The sequence below is a fragment of the Bacillus rossius genome, chromosome 11 (assembly GCF_032445375.1).
Source record: "Bacillus rossius redtenbacheri isolate Brsri chromosome 11, Brsri_v3, whole genome shotgun sequence".
NCBI lineage: Eukaryota > Metazoa > Arthropoda > Insecta > Phasmatodea > Bacillidae > Bacillus > Bacillus rossius.
The window spans coordinates 37,591,540-37,614,172 of record NC_086338.1 but is presented as its reverse complement, the minus strand read 5'-3'; the positions used below and the strand labels follow the sequence as shown (position 1 = coordinate 37,614,172).

At 39.7% G+C, this 22,633-nt stretch overlaps 1 protein-coding gene across 1 annotated transcript in view; it reads left to right on the top strand.

The window, feature by feature from the left end:
- The window catches only part of LOC134536448 (uncharacterized), a 603,478-nt gene that overhangs the window by 235,548 nt on the left and 345,297 nt on the right, over positions 1-22,633 (top strand). The window lies entirely within an intron of this gene.

The following is a 22,633-nucleotide window of genomic DNA, read 5'->3' as shown; positions in this document are numbered from 1 at the left end:
GCTTGTGATGATCACCGTCTCAAACATGAAAGTTACCCTGAGGTTGGTGGTAAAACGGAAGACACCAGAGATCATAATATTTATTATAAAGGTGCAAGGAAGATGGTGGTAGAAGAGAATGATTACACATCATGGAAAGATCCAAACATATTGGTTGACCGGCTAAGACTTCTACATGGTTCGCTTTGTGCAGGAAACTATTCGTGCATCAAAGAAATATCCTTCATACTCAAGGAACTGAGGAATGCAGGCTACATACAATATTATCTTGTTTTACTTGCATTTGTATAATGTAAAGCAATAAAATAAATAATTTAAATTATAAGAATGTAATGTTTTTATTTCTTGTATTATGATTTCTTACTAAGACTTAGATCTCGTAACTTGTGCTTCCTTCTTGCCTTTTTTAGTTGATGGAGCTTCCAAATGTGCTTCCTTATTCGATGATGCATCCAAAATGTGCTGCCTTTTCGTTGGCGGTGCTTCCAAATGTGCTGCCTTTTCGTTGTTGGTGCTTCCAAATGTGCTGCCTTTTCGTTGTCGGTGCTTCCAAATGTGCTGCCTTTTCGTTGGCGGTGCTTCCAAATGTGCTGCCTTTTCGTTGTTGGTGCTTCCAAATGTGCTGCCTTTTCGTTGTCGGTGCTTCCAAATGTGCTGCCTTTTCGTTGTCGGTGCTTCCAAATGTGCTGCCTTCACTTTGTCGGTGCTTCCAAATGTGCTGCCTTTTCGTTGTCGGTGCTTCCAAATGTGCTGCCTTTTCGTAGTCGGTGCTTCCAAATGTGCTGCCTTTTCGTAGTCGGTGCTTCCAAATGTGCTGCCTATTCGTTGTCGGTGCTTCCAAATGTGCTGCCTTTACGTTGTCGGTGCTTCCAAATGTGCTGCCTTTTCGTTGTCGGTGCTTCCAAATGTGCTGCCTTTTCGTTGTCGGTGCTTCCAAATGTGCTGCCTTTACGTTGTCGGTGCTTCCAAATGTGCTGCCTTTACGTTGTCGGTGCTTCCAAATGTGCTGCCTTTACGTTGTCGGTGCTTCCAAATGTGCTGCCTTTTCGTTGTCGGTGCTTCCAAATGTGCTGCCTTTTCGTTGTCGGTGCTTCCAAATGTGCTGCCTTTACGTTGTCGGTGCTTCCAAATGTGCTGCCTTTACGTTGTCGGTGCTTCCAAATGTGCTGCCTTTACGTTGTCGGTGCTTCCAAATGTGCTGCCTTTACGTTGTCGGTGCTTCCAAATGTGCTGCCTTTACGTTGTCGGTGCTTCCAAATGTGCTGCCTTTTCGTAGTCGGTGCTTCCAAATGTGCTGCCTTTTCGTAGTCGGTGCTTCCAAATGTGCTGCCTATTCGTTGTCGGTGCTTCCAAATGTGCTGCCTTTACGTTGTCGGTGCTTCCAAATGTGCTGCCTTTTCGTTGTCGGTGCTTCCAAATGTGCTGCCTTTTCGTTGTCGGTGCTTCCAAATGTGCTGCCTTTACGTTGTCGGTGCTTCCAAATGTGCTGCCTTTACGTTGTCGGTGCTTCCAAATGTGCTGCCTTTACGTTGTCGGTGCTTCCAAATGTGCTGCCTTTTCGTTGTCGGTGCTTCCAAATGTGCTGCCTTTTCGTTGTCGGTGCTTCCAAATGTGCTGCCTTTACGTTGTCGGTGCTTCCAAATGTGCTGCCTTTACGTTGTCGGTGCTTCCAAATGTGCTGCCTTTACGTTGTCGGTGCTTCCAAATGTGCTGCCTTTTCGATGACGGTGCTTCCAAATGTGCTGCCTTTACGTTGTCGGTGCTTCCAAATGTGCTGCCTTTTCGTTGTCGGTGCTTCCAAATGTGCTGCCTTTTCGTTGTCGGTGCTTCCAAATGTGCTGCCTTTTCGTTGTCGGTGCTTCCAAATGTGCTGCCTTTACGTTGTCGGTGCTTCCCAATGTGCTGCCTTTACGTTGTCGGTGCTTCCAAATGTGCTGCCTTTACGTTGTCGGTGCTTCCAAATGTGCTGCCTTTTCGATGACGGTGCTTCCAAATGTGCTGCCTTTACGTTGTCGGTGCTTCCAAATGTGCTGCCTTTTCGTTGTCGGTGTTTCCAAATGTGCTGCCTTTTCGTTGTCGGTGCTTCCAAATGTGCTGCCTTTACGTTGTCGGTGCTTCCAAATGTGCTGCCTTTACGTTGTCGGTGCTTCCAAATGTGCTGCCTTTTCGTTGTCGGTGCTTCCAAATGTGCTGCCTTTTCGTTGTCGGTGCTTCCAAATGTGCTGCCTTTACGTTGTCGGTGCTTCCCAATGTGCTGCCTTTTCGTTGTCGGTGCTGCCTTTTCGTTGTCGGTGCTGCCTTTTCGTTGTCGGTGCTGCCTTTTCGTTGTCGGTGCTTCTAAATGTGCTGCCTTTTCGTTGATGGTCCTTCTATTTTTAATGTTGTTTTGACTCTAGTATTATTGTAAATGGTTCTTGATTTGACTAGCGTATTGTTCCATACGGTGCATGTATATAAGCGAGCTCTAGACAACAGTATGCTTAGTTTGTTACTGACGTCATCGGTGTAAGGATCACCTAGATTATTTCTTCTGGTGCAGAAGTCGCGTAATTACCTGTTCTTGAGACCTCGATGGCATCTTTACCGTCTTTAACGTCGAACTCGGAGGTTGTACCATCGTCTACGGGAACCTTGACGACAGCTACGATGGAGAAGGTGCAGATCCCGTTGGCAACGACGGCGTCAACATTGGAGGAGATTTCAACAGATGTGATACCACCAGCAGAAGATAGCTTAATGACTACTGAGCTGGATGTGCAGGGAAACTCGGCGAACGCTGGTTCACCATCAATGGAGACTTCAATGGATGCCGAATCGACAACAACTAATGAACATCGGTGCTGTTACTGCAACAAGATTTTCTCAAACAACAGCAATGCTCGACGACATGAGAATAGAGAATGTGCCAAGAACCTATATCGTAAAATGTTTGTTTGTGAGAAATGTCATAAGCAGTTTGCCAGAAAAGATAATATGAAAACGCACATGAAGGCATGCAAAGGTCCTGCTGTGCGGCAGAAAGTAAAGGTTTCGTCACAACAACGATGCGTCAATATGCATAAGAGTATGCCTGGAGATGGTACTACTGTTGCAACGCCTGTATCTGGATCGGGTCTGAAAGGATCGTCTTCATCACCACGGTATCCTTGCAGCTACTGTGATACGTCGTTCGCATTTTCCCATGATGCACGAAGACATGAGCGGAGCAAATGCACGAAGAATCCATCTCGCATGAAGTTTCGATGTGATGAGTGCCTTAAATGGTTTACTCGAATTGACAGTTTGCGACATCATGCGAAAAAATGTAAAGGTGGAGTCTGTGCTCCTACTGCTGAACTACCTGCCGACATTTCGACTCCTCGCTTTAGATTGGAGACACGAAAGCGTACAAGCAAGAAAACCGATGCCCAGCAACTGATTGTTATGACGTCTGAACATGGAACTAAACCTAAGACTGTGTTCGGAGCATTACAAGTGAACGATAATGGCTTCTACTTGGCGCAGTCTGCATTTCGTGGAACGTTGAAAGACTACTATTATCTAAATACGTTCGGTGAGTCAAAGGACATTTGTAATTTTCTTGATGATATCAGACAGAAGATAATCAATCAGCTTACTGATGATGTAGCAACAAACGGACCTTTGAAATATAACTTGTGGTTGGACTGTATATATGGAAAGCCATATCCGTTCGATGACAAAGTGAAGAAGTGTGCATTCAAGACATCGGCTGCAGTAATTTACAGTTCTAACGATGTGAAGCAAACTGTTAAATACGGTATCCAGAAACTCTGTCAAGAAGAGGTGGACTATGTCTGTAAAGGTTCTGGCTGGACTCTGTCTAGTATAAACCGATTGGAGCTAAGAATTAGTCATTTCACACCGCTGCGGAACTAAATGATTATAAGATTGCTGGCTTTCGTAAGTGATCCTGTAGTAGAATATATATTATGTAATAAAAGTATTTTTTAAAAGAACTTGATGTGTTTTTATTCTCTCAAACCTGTCGCTTTTGTGGTATTTTTTAAAATTAAAGTTGTTTGGTATCGGTCAGGGGTCGAACCAAGGACGGGAATCGATCTAATCAATCATTACTTTAATGCCAATTTATTTAATGAATTTTGAACTTTTTCCCGCTTTTCTAGCATTACAATTACGAATTACCAATATGTTGGTCTTGATGGCTTATAGGTTGATGATGACAGTAGAGGTTTTAATGTCTCTTTAAGAATGTTGAACATGGAATAATGAAATTATTATTTTTTTACATCAAATTAAACATTATTGCATCTATCGGGTATCGAACCAAGGACTGGAACTGATCGAATCAATCTGTAAATTAATGAGTGATTTATTTAATGAATTTTGGAATTTTTCCCGAATTTCTAGCTAAATAATTATGGATTTTCAAGATGGCGGCCAAATGACAATATGGCGGGTGACACAGCAATAATAAATGATTACTGCACTCTAGCGGATAAGAATTAAACTAACATGGCGTCAGCGCACTCTCGCCGACGATAACAAGATGATGATGGCTACCAGCAGACGAAGACAAGATGGCGGACATGACATCATACATATGACCTTGTTATTGGTGGTGGTAGGTTAGTCTGTAGGTGACTTCCGTGGTGGAAGGATCGGTCGCCATTTTTATTTTTTTTCGCCCTCACCGGGTTCGAACCGAGGACTTCGAGCTCCGTGTCGTTAACGTATGTTTTTTAAATATTTTTTATTAAAATTTTATTAATTGAATTTTTTATAAATTTTAAAAAATTTTCTATTTCATTAAAATTGGATAGTAAATTTAAAGATGGCGGGCGTAACGGAAACTGCAGCGGTGACGTCATAATCCTATAAATGGCTTAACGTTGGCTTGAGTTAAGGATGCTTAAGCCAGTTTTAGGAATTTTTAGCCGCTGGGATTTTTAAGGAATAAAACGGGAAATTTTCCCTCGGAACGGGAATTTTTCCCTCGAAAACGGGGAATTTTTTCTTAAAACGGGAAATTTTGAGTCATTTTGAGTCAATTTTGAGGAATTTTGAGGAATTTTTGCCGCCGTGACGTCACAAATCCAAGATGGCGGACACCGACACCACCACCACATCCTGCATCCTGTTTCCGGACCGGCTATCCTATTCTACTTACCGGCTGTTAAAGAAGTTTCGCTTCGAAAAAAAAAGTGATATTATTTGTTCCGCCGGAGTTTTGTGTCCTCTCTCTCTCTCGCAACAGCAGTAGCAGCAGCAGCGAGGGGAAAAAAAACTGCACGTATCGATCGTAATCGATGTGCCGAGCGATCGATGTGTTGAAAACAACGCGTTTATGAAAGGCGGTGTGAAACTTTACGGGCGAGCGCTTCATGGCACAGCAAAAAAAAAAAAATAAAATAAAAAAAAAATTATATATATATATATATATATATATATATATATATATATATAACGACGCTTTTGAAAGTGTAATGGAATACGCTTCGTTCGGCCACCAGAGACGCGTAATTCACGTGCGGTTGGGTGTTTCCCGCCATAACAATAAAAAAAAAATTCGGTGGATCGTATTATGTAGTGTTCTCCTGGATATAGGCTACATACATGTGGCCGCTTTACCTGAAATATGTATATGAGCGAAAAGTAATTTGAGCCTTGTCATAAAACCAATCTTACAACAATTTTACAAAATCAAATATTATAAATGCAATGTCTATGTTAAGGTGATTTTTTTTGTTTTAATATTTAATTAACTATAATTAATTTTATTAATGAAGTAAAATAAAACACTCATGACTTTTTTTATGTTTGCGACAAACATAAAATGCACATTTCACTTTTTGACTAAGAACGGCACAATCAGTACATTCAAATTATAAATATATATAGCCTACTCTATAATACAGACTTATACATCTTATACTCTTTTGTCTCGCAATGTTGTGTTTTTATGTGATGCAATATAGCCTACGTTTGAATGTTTTTCGGAGTTTAAATATAGGTAAACAAGTCAATACGCTGAAAACGAAAATTGTGAGGTACAAGTCATCACGTACTTTGCCAATAATAAAATTGAAAAAACCACTACAAAAATACAATTTTTGTTTAGCTCAAAAAGTAAAAAAATAAATTGTTCAAACATTTATTAGGTATTAAAAAGTATTCTCTGAATTATTTCCAAGTATTTAATTTGCGTTTTCATTGTATTTCCATTCAATATTTGTAAAAGTTATTTAAACTATAAATTTTGATATGTAAACTGTTGCTACACTGTTAGAAATGACAGGAAAAGTAAATATTTTCAAACGAACAAATAACCTGAATTGAAGAAGAGTTATTTGTAGTTCCAGGTAACTGATGGACGCAGAAAATATGCCGGATCTAGAGTTACGTGTTCCTGTTTAAATAGGGTAAAAATGCACATGAAAAGGAATAAGAGTGTTTTTGAAAATTTTGTTAACATAGGTCTTGTGGATTCATATTCAAAGCAAGTTAACGTAATCACAAGTGAATTTACGAATATTCCTGGATGGTTTGTATGCAGCGTTCTTTTACACACAATTTTTTATTACTTTCAGTTTTAAAACTACTTCCAGTTGAGGGTTGTTTCCAAAATTTCAACTAGATACCTCCATTTCATTTATGGTTCCGTCACAAATTTATTTAACAGATATTTACTTTGTGTGGTATAATGTACGTAAAATGTCACGTAAATGATAATAATTACGCGGCCTTTTGCACACGTTATAGTTTTGCCTGTTGAAAATATTCCTGATAGAAAAACAAATGCAATGGAGATAAAGCTTAAAAAAATATAAAAATTGCCCTTAAACAAAAGTAATGACGAAAAAAAAAATCAGCAAGGTGTGTTTGACCAAGTCTGATGTAAATTTAAAAAAAATAAATGTATCTTTGCCCCTACATTTTAATGTTCCTATGACGTCCCAGGAAACGCATGCGAAACTCCCGTGCTGCAGGATTGTGAAACTCCAAGGCCGCTCAGGTTTATATCCGAGCTGATCCAAGCCCGTCGCTCGCCTGCCAGGGACAAAGCTGACTTACCCGAAAGACAAGCTGCGGAGAAAAAAGCTCCGTACATTTTTTTTTTTTGCGGCTCAGAGGAAGAATGAGATCAGCGGAATAAAACTCCCGCTCCGACTTTCGAAGTTTATGGTTGAAGAGAGGGGGGAAAATGGTGGGTGTGGGAGGGAAAGGGACTGTATGACGACTGTGATGCAAAAGGTAGGAAAGAAAGAGAGGACGATGTTGGAGGGAGGGGGTGGGGGGGTGTAGGGCAGAGAGAAGCCAGACATAGGAAACCCTCCGGGCAACCGACAAGGCGCACAGGGAGTTGAAATAGTCGAGGTCAAACGAGCAGGCGTCCGCATTTTTTCGAATAAGCTCGCTTGGGAAGGGATTGGGTGGGGGGAAATTCTTCCAGAGAAAACAAGGCTTCCTCATACCCCTCATTTCTCTATTTCTTTCATCCCAGGGCAATTTCTAGAAAAGCTATCCCCTCCTACCCTTCCCGCGATAGAGCGATGCATAACCTTCGAAAGACACCGAAGTTTGACGTTCCGAAAAGAAAAAAAGAAAAAAAAAAAGAAACTTCGTTTCGTGTTTTTGTACGGAGAACACGGATTTTATTTTTTGTTGTTTCTCGTACGTGATCACTTTACTTGGTTCGCCAATTTCGGACCGTATGTGGACCGGAATTCCACTACTCGGGATCACCGTGAAAACAAACCGTAGCTGTGCTTACGTGCTCCACTAAGCCAGTTTCAAATAAATAAATAAATAAATAAATTAGGAATTTTTTATTTACTTCGAGTACCAAATACAATCAATCGACCAAACGGTATTGATCCACGAACCACGTCTCGATTATTCCCGACTCATAAAAGTTTAAATAGTTTTAATCCCCACCTATTATGCGGGGATAGTGGAGAAACACACAAACAACTCACACTAAATAATTTCATAACGATTTTCTTTTAGAGGGACAGTAATTTCTAAGAAATTATTGAAGATTTTTCGATGCCATTTATTTCTTCAGGAACTAATCATTCTGCATTGCAGCGTCGAAAAAAAAAAAATTTCTGTAACTTCCAATAATTAACACCCAGTCCCACTCTCCATGTTATGTTATTGCATTTGAATGCCATTATTTTTTATAGCCTAAAATGTCTTCTGATGTTCTATTGTACAAGCAATAATTTTTTTCTAGCAAAATATGTCACATGATATATATATATATATAATACATGTTATCCACTAGAAATAATAAATTAGAATATTTAATATTGACATTTTCACCTTATTGTATTGCAGTACCACTGTTCCTCACTGGTTCATTGACAAATGAAAAATATCGTATATGGTGTAAAGTTAGAAATATTTATTCATAAAAAATAATAATTTAGCAAAAGAAAATATAAAATGTGAGAGAGTCTTTCAGTACTCACAAGTAATTTTCAAAATCTAATCTCGGTAACGAGCAAATTCGCGTTTTCTCATGTTGCAAATACACTTATAATAAGAAACTTGGACACAAAATTTAACTTACAGAGTTCTTCGAAATAATGTCGAGCGTGATAAAGATACGCAATGTGTGTCTTCAACTACATTTATGGACGTGAACCACGTGTGGTTTCCGCTACCCGCCGCTAGAATTCGCTGCCGGAGCAGCTATGTCGACTAACAATTCATTCCATTTGCAGACCGAAATTTTAAACTACATAACGAAACGGCTCCAATGAAAGTATATAAAAAAAAACAACACTAAACCTTGTCTTTGAACCTGATTTTCGACAAAGTATTTTTATTGAAACACTAAACAGTTATTCATTTAGTGTTTCTTTTTTTTTTCTGTGTGAGTTTTGGTTCGCGTCATCCACCGCAGATGGCAGCACCATGTTCGTTGCATATTTTCCTTCCTTGACTTCCTGACTTCCTTCGCGCTCACGAAATTCCGATAGCTAAGTAAGAGGTTTCACATACAAAAAAAAATAATTGGTTGTCTGTAAAGTCAGTTTACGGACGATAGTTTAACGTGACAATGTCATAACAAAACATTGATGAAATTATTGCATACTTTTATGAATAAAATTGAATCATTTTTATTGAATTATAACTATTTTGTATGGATACAAAGAAGGAGTGAAATCAAATCTACAATTTAATTGATAAATTTACTTTTATTTGCACTCATTAATTCAAATATGTTTATTACTTTAACGAAAGGATAATTTTAACTATAACTTCTATACATGTTTGCTATTTAACTTCTTCCAATCTGTGTTATTCTGTTAAGAATAGGACGATGATAGGAAAAGTAGGAAACGAATGGGAGTGTTTCAAGTTTAATGTGCCTCGAAAAAGTCAAATCGATGGTTGTTCCAATCGAGTGGAAGAGAGATAGATGCGGCGCAAGCGTACAACGAGCGTAACGGGACAATGTGCGTAACGGGACAATTTTTCGTGCGTGCAGCCGGCGTTCATCGATTTATTAGACGTTGTCACGTCAAAAAAAAAAAAAACTAAATTAGAACTTGTGTTCAATCACGTGAAGTTTTAAAATCGTTTATTTCGTTAAAAAATTTCCCTATTTGAAAATCTCTGTTGATAAAACTGACGTCGAACTCTCGCGTGCACTGAGTGAGCTCACCAGCCACTCCTGGCTGAGAAAACTCGCCCGCGAGTGGTGGAGTCGCCAATGGATGGCGAGTGTGGGCCCACACGTAATAAACAAAAAGTATTCTAAATGTTTTAATAAATGTATTTTAATACATGTATATGATAATTTCATACATTTATTACTACCACAGCTATCAGAGTGATAATTAATTGTTTTGTTCGACGATAGTGTGTATGATATCAAAAAGAATAATACTATGCAAGAGTATATACATAGATATTAAAAAGAATAATAATATGCAAGAGTATATATATTAATAAGAATAATAATATGCAAGAGCATACATATATACTCTTGCATATTAACATTCTTTTTAATGTCATACACACTATATATTATATATATAATACACACTATACATTATATATATATAAAAGTTTGGCATTGGCTGCCAATAGAAGGTACAAAGTACAAACTATACCGGATGCTGGCATCAATGACACACACACAGAGTAACAGCGGTTGCTGATACTGTTAAAATGTGCGCATACACAGGCTGAGTTGTTACACACCAACACAGTAGTAACAACAGTTAATCTTGGAGTAAAACCAAAGTTGATTTCAGCAAGTCTCCAAAACGTAGGCAATGCGAGGAGATATAAATCCTACCTTGTAAGCAGTTGAAAAAAAGAAAAGAAAAAGAAGAAAAATTTTCAAATGGTTCGAATTAATCCACCTCTAAGGAGAACCGAGATGTTACTCGCAAGAATTAAGTCGGTCGAGATGGTCCCGCAGGAGGTACTTCGCCGCTCGTTAGGTTGGAGTGGAAACGAATGGCCGCAAGAAGAAGGATAGACCGAGAATGAAACGGGACCGTATTTATTTATTTTCCTAACATTCTCCCTCCGCGCTGCTGCGGCCTTCAAATGCGGTTTCCTTGTACGTCGTCAGAGTACGTGCTGGCGCGCGCGTGTGTCCGTGTGTGTGTGTGGGAGGGAGAGTTTTTTTTTAAGGGCTTCTCGAGGAAATGAAGAGAGAGAGAGAGAGAGAGAGAGAGAGAGAGAGAGAGAGAGAGAGAGAGAGAGAGAGAGGAAACCAAGGGATATCCAGGGCACCCGAAGAGCGCCATTGAATTTCACGACGTGTCTCCGGAGAAAATCTTAACCCCCCTCCCCGCTCCCTATCTTCCCGATCCGAGGAGCCGTTTAGTTTGGTTTAATTGCAAACCACTACTCCTTGGCGGTAGGGGTCCTCTCACAACCCTGGCGTATCTCGAAGGGAGTAGCAATTTCCTCCGTGCCCGATAGGTCGGTGCGCGCGGCGAGAAAGATCGATAGAGTAATTATTACGCGATGGGCTCTCACCTCGAAACCCCCCCCCCCCCCCCTTCAACCTCTTCCCCCCTCCCGCCCCGGGCCAAAATCCAACTCTTTCGAAGGGAAGCTGGGCCGGAGGACGCAGTTTATTGGGAAGTCAACACGGCGCTCGCCCCCGGGTGCTGAGCAAATACGCAGCTACGAAGCGCGGGATAATTTGCCCAAAGAGTGCACGGCAAACGCCCGGGGAATGAACTTGGGATGGGAAATTTTTTTTTCCCTTCTTTTCCCCACTCGAGGAACACAGGCTGTTCCGAAAATTCCGAACCGGAACTCTAGAAGTTTGCAGGGAATAAAATAATAATAATAATAAAATACGCAATCAATTTAAATTGAACTCGCTAGGACTGTAAAAAAAACAAATTAAGACATTCCCCGAGAAAGATTAAAGACCAAAAAACGAAGGGGTAAAAAAACGAACTTAATCATAAAATAAGTTGTAGCTGCGACTTCATTCAATTGGAATTGCGAATCAGTTCTCGACTCATGCACGATCGTCTAGTATGCTTGACACAACTTGATGGTTGTTGGTGGTGATTACATTTCGTACGTATTCAGGAGAGAAAAAAATGGTTCCATCGTTATATTTGGTTGAGGTGTCTAATTTGCAAACAGGAAAATATATTTATCATTTATAATATCTGAAGAGCACAGATGGACATTGATTTTATTAATTTTTACGCTTGCATGTATTGCATTGACTGTTGTAGTGATTCAAATGCCAATTCGGAATTTTGCGTCCGTATGTATGTGTATGTGTAACTCGACACATCCTAGAACATTTATTGGCATGGATACCTGCAGGATGATAAAAATAAAGCCTACTGCCACACTATCAAGAGCAGATCACTTCCTCCTCCCCTTCGCAAATCAAACGTCTGACGAAGCATTCAACGAGGTCGCGTTGGAGGATGACGGATAGCGAGATCCGGACATAACTTAGAAACACAAAACTTAGAATTCTCGAAAAAGAAAAAAAAAATCCACTTAACTTAGAACTGACGTAAGTTAGAACGATCATAACTTAGAAACACAACGCAGACACACACAACTTAGAAAATTCATAACCTAAAAAGTCATAATTTTGAACTATCACAACTTATAAAAACATAAATTATAACTGCCATAACTTAGAAACACAACACCGAACCACACAACTTAGAATTGTCATAGCTTACAAACACACAACTTAGAACTATCATAACATAGAAACACACAACTTTGAACTGTCATAAATTAGAAACACAACGCCGAACCACACAAACTTAGAATTGTCTTAACTTAGAAAATTCAAACCTTGTGTGTTTCTAAGTAGGTAGTGTGTTTCTGAGTTATGACAGTAAACCACGGATAGCCGCCATCTTTCCCTGACCGAGCACGGTTCCTGCTAAAGGAGACTGGTCTCTAAGGTGGCCTCCTGACCAGGTCTCCAAACGGCTTGCAGAACTCGGGGTGTTAAAGGGATGTGTGCCATTCCAAGTCATTTTTGATTTGTAAAAATCTTATCTCTCGGTGCAAGACGTTAGGCAGGAGCAATTTCATGGAAATGAAACGGAAATGCGGTACAACGGTGCTGCGCCTACGCAGTAGTCTCAGAAACCTCTAAAAGATTGTGAACGCACGTGTAGCTAACGCAAACCCGTACACCGTCTCTTTGGTAGATGTTAGGGTACATACCAAACGTATTGGTGTGCCAAATGAAACCCTATATGATAGTGAAACTACCCACGAATATATTTTGTGAACTGTAAAAAAAAAGTAATCGCAAGTTTTAAATGCCTCCGCCGATTGAAAAACTCCGCCGACTGTCTAATACGCGCTGTGATTCGTTTTCTGAGCGCTAAAGGCGTAAATGCAGCTGAAATTCATCGTCAGATCAGTGAAGTGTGTGGTGAAAATATTATTGCGGATGAAATGGAACGGAAATGGGTTGGAGCTTTCAAATATGGACGCGCGAATATTCTAGATGAGGAATGAAGTGAAAATTACTGAAAATTTGGTGCAGACAGTTGAAAAAGCGAAAGGGAACAGACGTTTTACGACTTCGGCATTACCTAATAAGTTTCCTCAAGTCCCAATGGTTGTTAAATTATGCGGTAGACTTCCACGAGGATGGTATTCAAAAGCTGGTTTTACGATACGATAGGTACGTGGATATTATTTAGAAAAGTAGATTAAGGTAGAGGTTTTCGTGTAAGTAGTCCATTAGAAATAATGGTGTTAAAAACTTTCTATTTGCCTAAACCACCATGTCAAAATTACCTTTCCCCTAATTTTTAAATTAATATACTGAAGTGTTCATTTGCGTACAAGATGCGTAAGACTCTTATTTGCATGCAGTCTTTTAGCCGTGCGGTAAGAATCAATGAGACTTAAGTTACTTCCATACTAGGCATTCTATGAATTAGAAATGAAGATGGTGTCCAAATTCACTTTGGCAATTTTCTTATCTAAAATTATTTCGAAAGGACAGATATTATTCAATTTTACTATTAGAAATAATACAGCTGTAAGAATTTTTTTTAAAAAATAGCGCTATGATAACAGTATTATTAAGATATGTTGAACAGTTTTTTTGTATCGTGTACATGGAATTCTAAAGCTCTACACACAGTTCAGAAGCCAAATTCAAAGAAAACTTAGGACGGGAGAAATTTACGCTTAATTTTCAGGGCAAAAACCACTAACCCTTCTTTGAAATATTCCTTTATTAATTTTGGTATGTTATTTTTTCCCATGCACTCCCATTTTAGGTAGATTTAAAATAAATAGCCTTATATATATATATATATCATAATTTTGTGGACACGATCACGATAACTGTCAAAATTTTCACAAATAATTTCCAAACTGATACATAAAATAAAATATAGTAGTGGTAAAACTCGGTCCTGTTAATTAATGGGCAATATCCGACCAAAGCGGTAGAAATGGGAAAGGTTTTTTGAAAAAATCGCTGTAACCCCTAACTCCCATAATATGGAAAATATCACACTATTTGAACATATTATAACTCGTAGGAGTAATACCAATATCTTTCGTCTGTAACAGTTTTTAATACGACCAACTATAACGGCAAGGAGGAGAATAAACAAAAGTTGGAGGACAAAAAAAAATATCATAACTTCCTGTGTAGGCACAACATCGAATTCATACAAATTATGTATTCATCATATAATTTTTATCGAAAAGTTTTGTCTAAAACAATTTTTAATTAGAGGAACCATTGCTGCAATGAATTGAAACATTTAGGGGTAGAATTAAAAAAAATCATAACTCCCTTAGTAGATACACTATCAAATTCGTTCAAATTGTTTGTAAATATTATAATTTTTATCTAAAAATTTTGTTTGAAAAAATTTTTGATAAGACAAAACATTGCTGCAAGGGATTTGAAAAAATTGTGGAAATTAAAAAAAATGCATAAAATCCGTACTTTTTACACTATTAAATCCGTTATTTTTATTATAAAACCTAAAAATAATATCTACAACTTTCGTCAGAATTTTTTTATATGACCAACCATAACAGCAAGGAGAGAAAAAATTGTTGGAAATAAAAAAAAATAAAAAAAAACTCCCTCAGTAAGGACAAAACCGAATCAATTCTAATTGTTTGTAGATCTTACCATTTTTATCTAAAACCTTTGTCTGAAACAAAATTTTTGATAATACAAACCATGATTGCAAGGGGTTGAAAAAAACATGGGTTTGGAATGAGAAAATAAATAAAACTTTCCTACCTGGTACACTTTTGATTCCTTTCTTATTTTTGTTTTAACTGTCTAAATATTCACTAAAACTATTTTTGAATTAATTTTTGTTTACCCAACGATTACTGCAAGGTTTGGAAATAACAAGGTTTGAAAGGAAAATAATCATTAATTTTTTAATAAATGTAATATCATGTCCGTTGTAAATTAGTGTATAAACCCTAAGCTTCATTTACAACTTTGGCTAATACAATCTTTGATGAAACTAATTATTACCGTAAGAACATGGGTTGAAATTAAAAAGAAAATTCAAAACTTCCACATTATAAAATTAGTTCCAATTTATTCTAAACCATCTTAAAATAATCTTCAACCTTTGTGCAAAACAGAATTTTATGCGACTGCGTTATTAGTGCCAGCAATGAAAAATTGTGTTTGAAGGTCAAAACATTTAAATAAATACCTTAGTTGGCATATGATATGAAATTCGGTCTAAGCTGTTCTTATCTGCGTTCTAAACAACACAATGAGCAAATATTTAATTGATAATTTTGAAATAATGAAGAAAATAAATATGGTATGTACCGTAAGTTCTTAAAATGTTCCAGGAGTTTATAGAAGATTCCAAAATATTTCCAGAAAAATAGGTACAGCCTGTACGCTGTGCCGAAAGATTATATATATATATATATTTGGAGTTTTATAAATGATCAATTTTTTTCCTGTAAATATAAAGTTGGAGCGTAGGGATGTAAAACAACGGACGTATATCAAGGGGTACCCATCCCCCCCCCCCCCACACACACATGATGATGGCGCATTCCCCCCCTCCTCTTAAAAAAAAACAATCGTTCTTCCCCCCCCCCCCCACCGGCCAAAAAAAAGACAGTAACTTACCTAGTACTTTGAATTTGATAGTTATTGACCTAGGGGTCCGGGGGTCATAACCCAGAATTTTTTTAAATTATTAATTAACGAAAATTGTTTTTAAATGCTAATATAACACTAAAATACCAACCGAAATTTTGCAATTTAGGGAAAATTTATCAACTGATAAATTTTTTGTATATTTTACGTTATTATATTTTATTTTCTCACGCCCCCCCGAAGTGTTTGAAATAGTCCGTCTTCACCCCAATCAAGTTGTCTCAATGGTGCAACTCGCGCCAACATATATCCCGCGAGAAGCCCTCCGCGGATAGGATCTGAAGGTAGTGAATGCAAATTCCGCTCCGCGTGAAATCAGACGTCTCCGTCGAACCCCCCCCCCCCCCCACCTTCGCGCGGATGTTTGGGTGGCGTCGTGACGCCTGCTTCCCCCTCCCTCCCTCCCTCCCAACACTCCCTCCCTCTCGACGCCTGCCGCTGAAATTCGAGCGCACGGGCATCATCGCTAAAAGCCGAGGGACCGCTGGCGTCTGAAAAGGGAAGCCAGGGCTGATTTATTCGCGTGTTTTTTGAGGGGGTTTGGGGGGGGGGGAGGAAGGTACGGTAGTGCTTTCGCAAAAGTCCGGAAGAGAAGGATGCTGGAAAGTGGGGGGTGGGGGGGAGTGGGTCTTTGGTGGTGGTGAAGGGAAGTGTCGGAGGATGATAAAATATTTATGAAGGACTACGCGGGACCCCCGTTTTCCTACCCGACGAACCGCGCAAAGCAACGGAACAAGGCGTCGCTTGTAGCTGCCGGTGTCGAGACTAGGAAGATGCCCTTTGGTGAGAGAGAGAGTGGGCGGAAAAAAAAATTCCAACTTTGAATGGGCTGCAGCGATGGCGAGGATCTCTACTCCCTTCTGGAACCTCACCTGCTGCCATCCCCTACTCCCACTTTCCCTTGTTTTTTTTTTTGGTAGTAACCATGGCGACCGTGAAACATCCCTGCTTTCCCCCTCACTCTCTTCGTTCACCAAACAAAACCCCCTTCCCTCCTTTGATCCCCACCCAAAACCCCCCGGTTCTCCCCTTTTGGATCTTCACCAGATTCACCCCTCGGGGCGTGTGCTCGCAACGCAATCAAATAAACAAGGAAAGTTTGTGTAACGTCATTACCGAGTTCACATCGACAGCGACATTCCCCCTCGCCCCTCATCCCCTCACCATCCCTTCACCAACCAACAAGGTGCGCGTGACCACTGTCGCCCGAATTTGCGTGTGTTTGACCTCCCGAGGCAGCTGGAGGGGCATTATGGGAATTACGTTCTGCGGGTCTGTGTGCCTGTAATGCGTCCTCGCTGTATCCAAGCGACATTATTTCCAACCGCCGACTGGTGTAGATGATGATGGTTTTTATAATGATGACAGACGGATACACTGTACTCTTTTTTGGCAAATGAAACAGAAGTTTACTATTTAAATTACAATAAATGTATATTGTATATATTATTGTATTTCAAGAAAACTTTACTTGTAGTCTAATTCATGAACGAGTACACTTTTTGGCACATACAGTTGTGGTGTTAAAGTGACATTTCAAAAAGATTATTTAATAAAATAAATTACTTCTTCTCCAAAGAGCCACGCTGGCCATCAAGTTACCAGTACTTTTCTCGAAAATCATGTCAAAACTAAAAGCTTGGATAAAGTTATCTACCACAAACGTGCGTTTGGACGTGGGATGTAGACCCACTAGAGACTATTGTTTATCTCCGCAGTGCAATTTGATTCACAACGGCTTTCCTTGCGAGAGGTCTGAGCCCGTGTAAGGCTTGGGTGTACATTTCGTATAGTCTTTATTAGTCACCAAAATATCAAAGTCAATAAACTTTTCTCATCCAATTAATGACTGTCCAGTGTTGGCTTGTTGGTGACGAAATTTACCAACAAGATAAACATTTGTTCTTAAATTTTAAAATATGTGGTCTGATAACTTGCCTTTCACAAAGTTTATTCGGGTTCGAAACCCCCCGTTGGGATTACAACCGTTTGGTTTTTCGCAATCAAGAAACGTGGGGGATGTTGCTGTGGCCTGTGAGTTTTTCTCGGGGTACTCCCGTTTACCTTGCCCATTCATTCCGTCAATGCTACATTCTCTACTCACAGTATCACAGCAGAAGAATCCACGTCATGAACTTTGGGTGCTGGTTTTCTGAAACTGCTTATAGCTGGGACACGAGGTTTTAATTTATTTATCGATTTTTTTCCCTAATTAACTGCAGTGTCCTAAATTGTGTCCGACGGACACTGATCGCTGATTGGTCCACGTGACCCTCTGACGTCATGGGCTGTATGGGCGATGGTCCAAACGTTCCTGGTACGAATAAATTGATCAACTTAACTTTTTTTGTGTCCAAATCTGTGTCCTTCATAGAAGAAGAACACTTTCGATAATTGCTTTTTCCGGTACCCGTTTTAAAGAGGTAAACAGAAAATAACGGGAGCTGTGGTAGGAACATTAAGCCAAGAAGACCAAAACGAAATATCGATTAGTGCTGTCCGTTTTCGACCTGCGCTTTTCGAAGGCCGAACACACAAATTCATTTTTGGCTGAGTGATAACAGTTTATTCATTTGCATTTACTTTTCCCTTGCCGAATAATTAAACACAACTTTCACAAGTTAGATCTACATGTAAAACTAAGCTGCATACTCATTTCCAATGCACAAAAACGATCGGGAAACACCTATTTTGCTGCTCTATATTTACTGGGCTCTAGTGACTACTTTAGGGAAACAGTGGATTCGGACATCTGAAATCGCAATTGTGGACAGGGGCAGTTTTCCGTACGACGACGGGACGCCCACATGTTAGGACTGTTGTGACCGGGCACCTCGGGATGGATTTTTTCCATCCGAGTGAAGGATCATCGCGTGACCTCGGCCCTCGGAGGTCACCTCTGACGTCCTCGCGATCGAGGTCGATGGCGAAGAAAGCTGCTGCTGAGCGCGCCGGACGGCCGACCCGGTCCCGCCTGGGCAACCGTCATTTGTCTTGTTCGCCGACAACTAACCCCCCCTACCCCCTCGCTCTAGACGTCGTGAGGGGGAGGAGGAGGTCGCTCAATCTGGTGGCAGGAACATTATTCACCGGGGCCGGAGATAAGTCTCCCTGCTGCTGGACCCGACAGACATCCCAATCGCCTCAATCCGCACCCGGACACCCCGTTCACCCTGGACACCCCTGGATGAGGATGAGAATAACGAGGATCAGGGCTGCACTGTGAAAAATCGGTTTTTCACCAACATATTTGAAGTTGCCGTCTGGCAACTTCAACATATTTTGATACCACTTCCAATAAACCTTCCCCTTGCTATTTTTTTTTTTGGGGGGGGGGGGGGAGGTGTTCACATGGGATACGACTTAGATTTTGGCTACTCGTTGAAGTCAACACTTGTAAACTGGTGTGGTTACCATACTAAACTATTTCCTTGGGCGCTCACAGACTAGAGCCTGTTAGTAAATTGGTGGTTGCAACAATATATAGAAGGTCTGATATGTATATTATTTATGCCTTGATATGCCAAAATTTGGGATAAATAGTTCCAAATTATAAACTATAGTAAAAAAATGTGAAAAACATCCAAGATTGCGTGACCTGATTCCTCTTAAATAATGCTAGCTACAAATCGTTAGTTAAACATTATCTTCTTAAATTAACTAGTAAAAATTTCACTTTGTTTTAATATGAACCCACAATAATAGTATATGTATATAAGAAAAAAACATTAAAAAACTGGTTAAGATTAATGCAAAAACAATCTTTATTGTTCCGCGTGAGTGTTTACCCTGTTTATACCGAAAAGACAATTAGGAAGTTAAAATACGCCATAGTTTCTGCGAATATCCGCAGTTATCTGGAATTACTAAAATCTTTTCGCTTCTTACGAGGTGCGTTCTTTGTTTAAAAGTACGTACATTTACTGTAATTTCTTACATCGTTTTTGATATGTGCGATGGTTCACACGTGGAAAGACGATCAGATTCGTTTGATTTATTTCGAGTTTCACGTCCCATCGACAACTGTGTCGTTAGAAACGAACCTACTCATTACAAGTCATGGAAATTGGGGAAGGAAACGGCCACCGGCTAGTGATAAAAACATACTCCCTCCGTTTTCCTGGAGTTATGTTCCAGAAATTCTCAGAAAATTAAATCACTATGGTTGTTTCTTCCAAACGCGAGTCTAATTTTTTACGGTTGAGCAAAATTTTTCTTATTCATTCAAAAATATTTTTTTCCCAGGTGATTGTTTTCATCAACAAAAAGCGCCAACCATTCATTATCGACCTTCTAATAAGAGTTTGGCCTTTTTTTTTATTCGGGCGTTTCATTGACACTGACTCTAGTGACAAATTTGGACGATACCAAATTTACACCCATGCTTGTCCTGGAATTCTAACCCGGAAACTCTCCCCCTGGAAGCTGGTGTGCCTCTAACTACGATTCGGAGGTAGACGCTCGGTAGGTACTGTGTGATAGACCACGCACACTGGCTGAGCAGTAGAAAGTTTACCTTACGGTCCGAAACACTGAACGACATTCAAAAACTTTGTGAAATGGCGTACGCAGAGTTGGTAAATAGGAATACCATGTATTTGTTCTTTAAATGATTCTTGCGACGGGGAATATTTATGAAAACATTATTTGGGCATAAAACTGTGCAGTTTTAAACTGTGATCAGGCACAAACAGACCACTTAGTTTGAAGAACATGGACAAACATGTGAACATTAGGCTGTAAAAAAGTACTGTGGAAAATTCTGTGAATTATGGATATCCAAGTACTATGAAATTTGTTGCCGAATCGACTCAATAGTTAATATTATTTTAATTAACAGAGTCGATACGTTTAAGTCGATTTATATATGTGATCATCAATGTAGAAGGGAATAAGTGAAATTAGAAATGTGGAACTTGTGGAATATGGAACTTCAAACATCAATTGAAATAATTTTAGCTCATGTAACTCCTGAATGTTATTTGTTGATTGATGCATTGAAGAGGATGAACATAGATGGAATGTTCTGATTATAACTGGGATCTGAATCGAAACATTTCAATCCGAATCGTTTCGATGCAGTCACCTTTTGGCCATCGCCCAGCCACAAGAAAAAACTGCGAGAGGCACTCCTATCTCCGCGAGGAGAACTCCAATGCCTGCAAGCGGTGCCTTCTACTCGGGGACAGAAATAAACAAGGCTCAGGGAATGTATATTTCAGCATGTCTGACAGGAAAAGGGTTTTCTCGGGAATTGGGAGGGGTTGTGGTGGGGGAAGCTGGCCAAGTATCTCGGATCACGTGACCTGCGCCGGGCCTGAGGGAGGAGGGGGTGGGTTCGTCGGTGAAGAGAAGGCGGAAAGGAAGGATTGGACGATTGGCCAGTCGACCAAGGGGGTTGGGGATTCTGCTCCCTTGGTAGCGGAGGGCAGTTGGCGTCTCCTGGGAGTATCCAACCCTGGGGAAGACGGACGGACAGCCGGAGAGATGGTTTGGGGGGGGGGGGGGGTGGAAGCAGAGAGTGCGACTCGCCGAAGGGACACTCACACAGCTGGGGGCTGCAAGGCGGAAAAGGAAGGAACGAGTTCACTGCAGTTGACCGCGCGTTTCCCCAAAAAGCATCCTCCTGCTGCTTCCCAAAAAAAAAATCCCAGGGACCCATTTGCAAGCACCGCCCAAGAACGTAAAGTCCACAATCTCTCTTTCTGTTTTGCTTTCTTTTGTTTCCCTGCGCTAGTAAATAAAACATTATGAAAGAATGAATGAATACATGAATGAATCTTGGCTAAACGTCTCGTATACATTAAAGATAATGCATTGGGGACGATCAGATGGAGTATTGACACAAAATGAATGGTTTTGTGGTGGGGTGGGGGATGAGAAAGAGATTACCCCGAGAAAACCCACTGCTTAACGTTTCCCCCCAACTACACGCCCGGGAATCAAACCCAGAACATCTTTCTGGATACTAATGATCTAACACTGGCTCCTTCGTAATAAATTTACGTTTTTATAATCACACAGAAATTTAGTGCCTATAGATATTTATACCTAATTGTGGTTTTAACAACACGGCGATCCGCTCATGCCAGCGCGAAGATGAATATTTACGTGGAAAATGGCTCTTCTTGTAAATTATTTAAACAATGCCACTTCAATGATACCAAAAAAATATCTTTTGCGTATAATATTGTCTCAGTTCGCATAATTAAATACCAAAGTCCTTTTTTCTCAACATCCTGCCAATATACTCATAAAGGCAAGAAGCTTTCCAGGTGAAAAAAAATAGGTAGCTAGAATTATAATACAAAAATTTTGTCAGTAAAATATTATTGTATAACTTTTTTAATTGTATGAAATAAACGTTTCTCGATATGTATTTAATTTGAGAACTGTTTCATATTAATATTGAGTAAAGAGGTGCTGGGCACTAAACTTATGTGAGACTGCTGCATTTATTCAAGAAAAAACTTGTGCGCATGGCACCTATGGCATACTGTTAGTAGAAAAAAAAAAATCAAGATTTCAAACAACAGATTACGAAAATATGCGTGTTTGTTGCAAGTCAGTACGGATACAAGTTTTATGGCGGGACTTTGCGGTTTTTGAACTTGATGCGACAGAAACTGATAGACGCATCTTGTGTTCATTGGTTTTCAGGCCATTTGAAATTATATTATTATTATTAATATTATAGAAAATATTTTTGGATAAGGAATTCTACTCCAAAATGATAGAAACAGGAAGTTGATATCGATTATTGGCATTTAGTATTTTTACACTCCGAAATGACTGTGGTATACAATGAACAAGATTTTTAAGAATGATTGCAAAAGCAACTAAGTTTATTATCAACTTGGTGCATGTGCAAGAGTGTTAATTATTTATTTGAAATACCAGCAATAGCGGGTTTTCACTTGACTTTATGCATAACCGCGTGGCTCAAAATCCTACCTTCACAAGTTGGTTAGACTTGCTAAGGTTTTCACG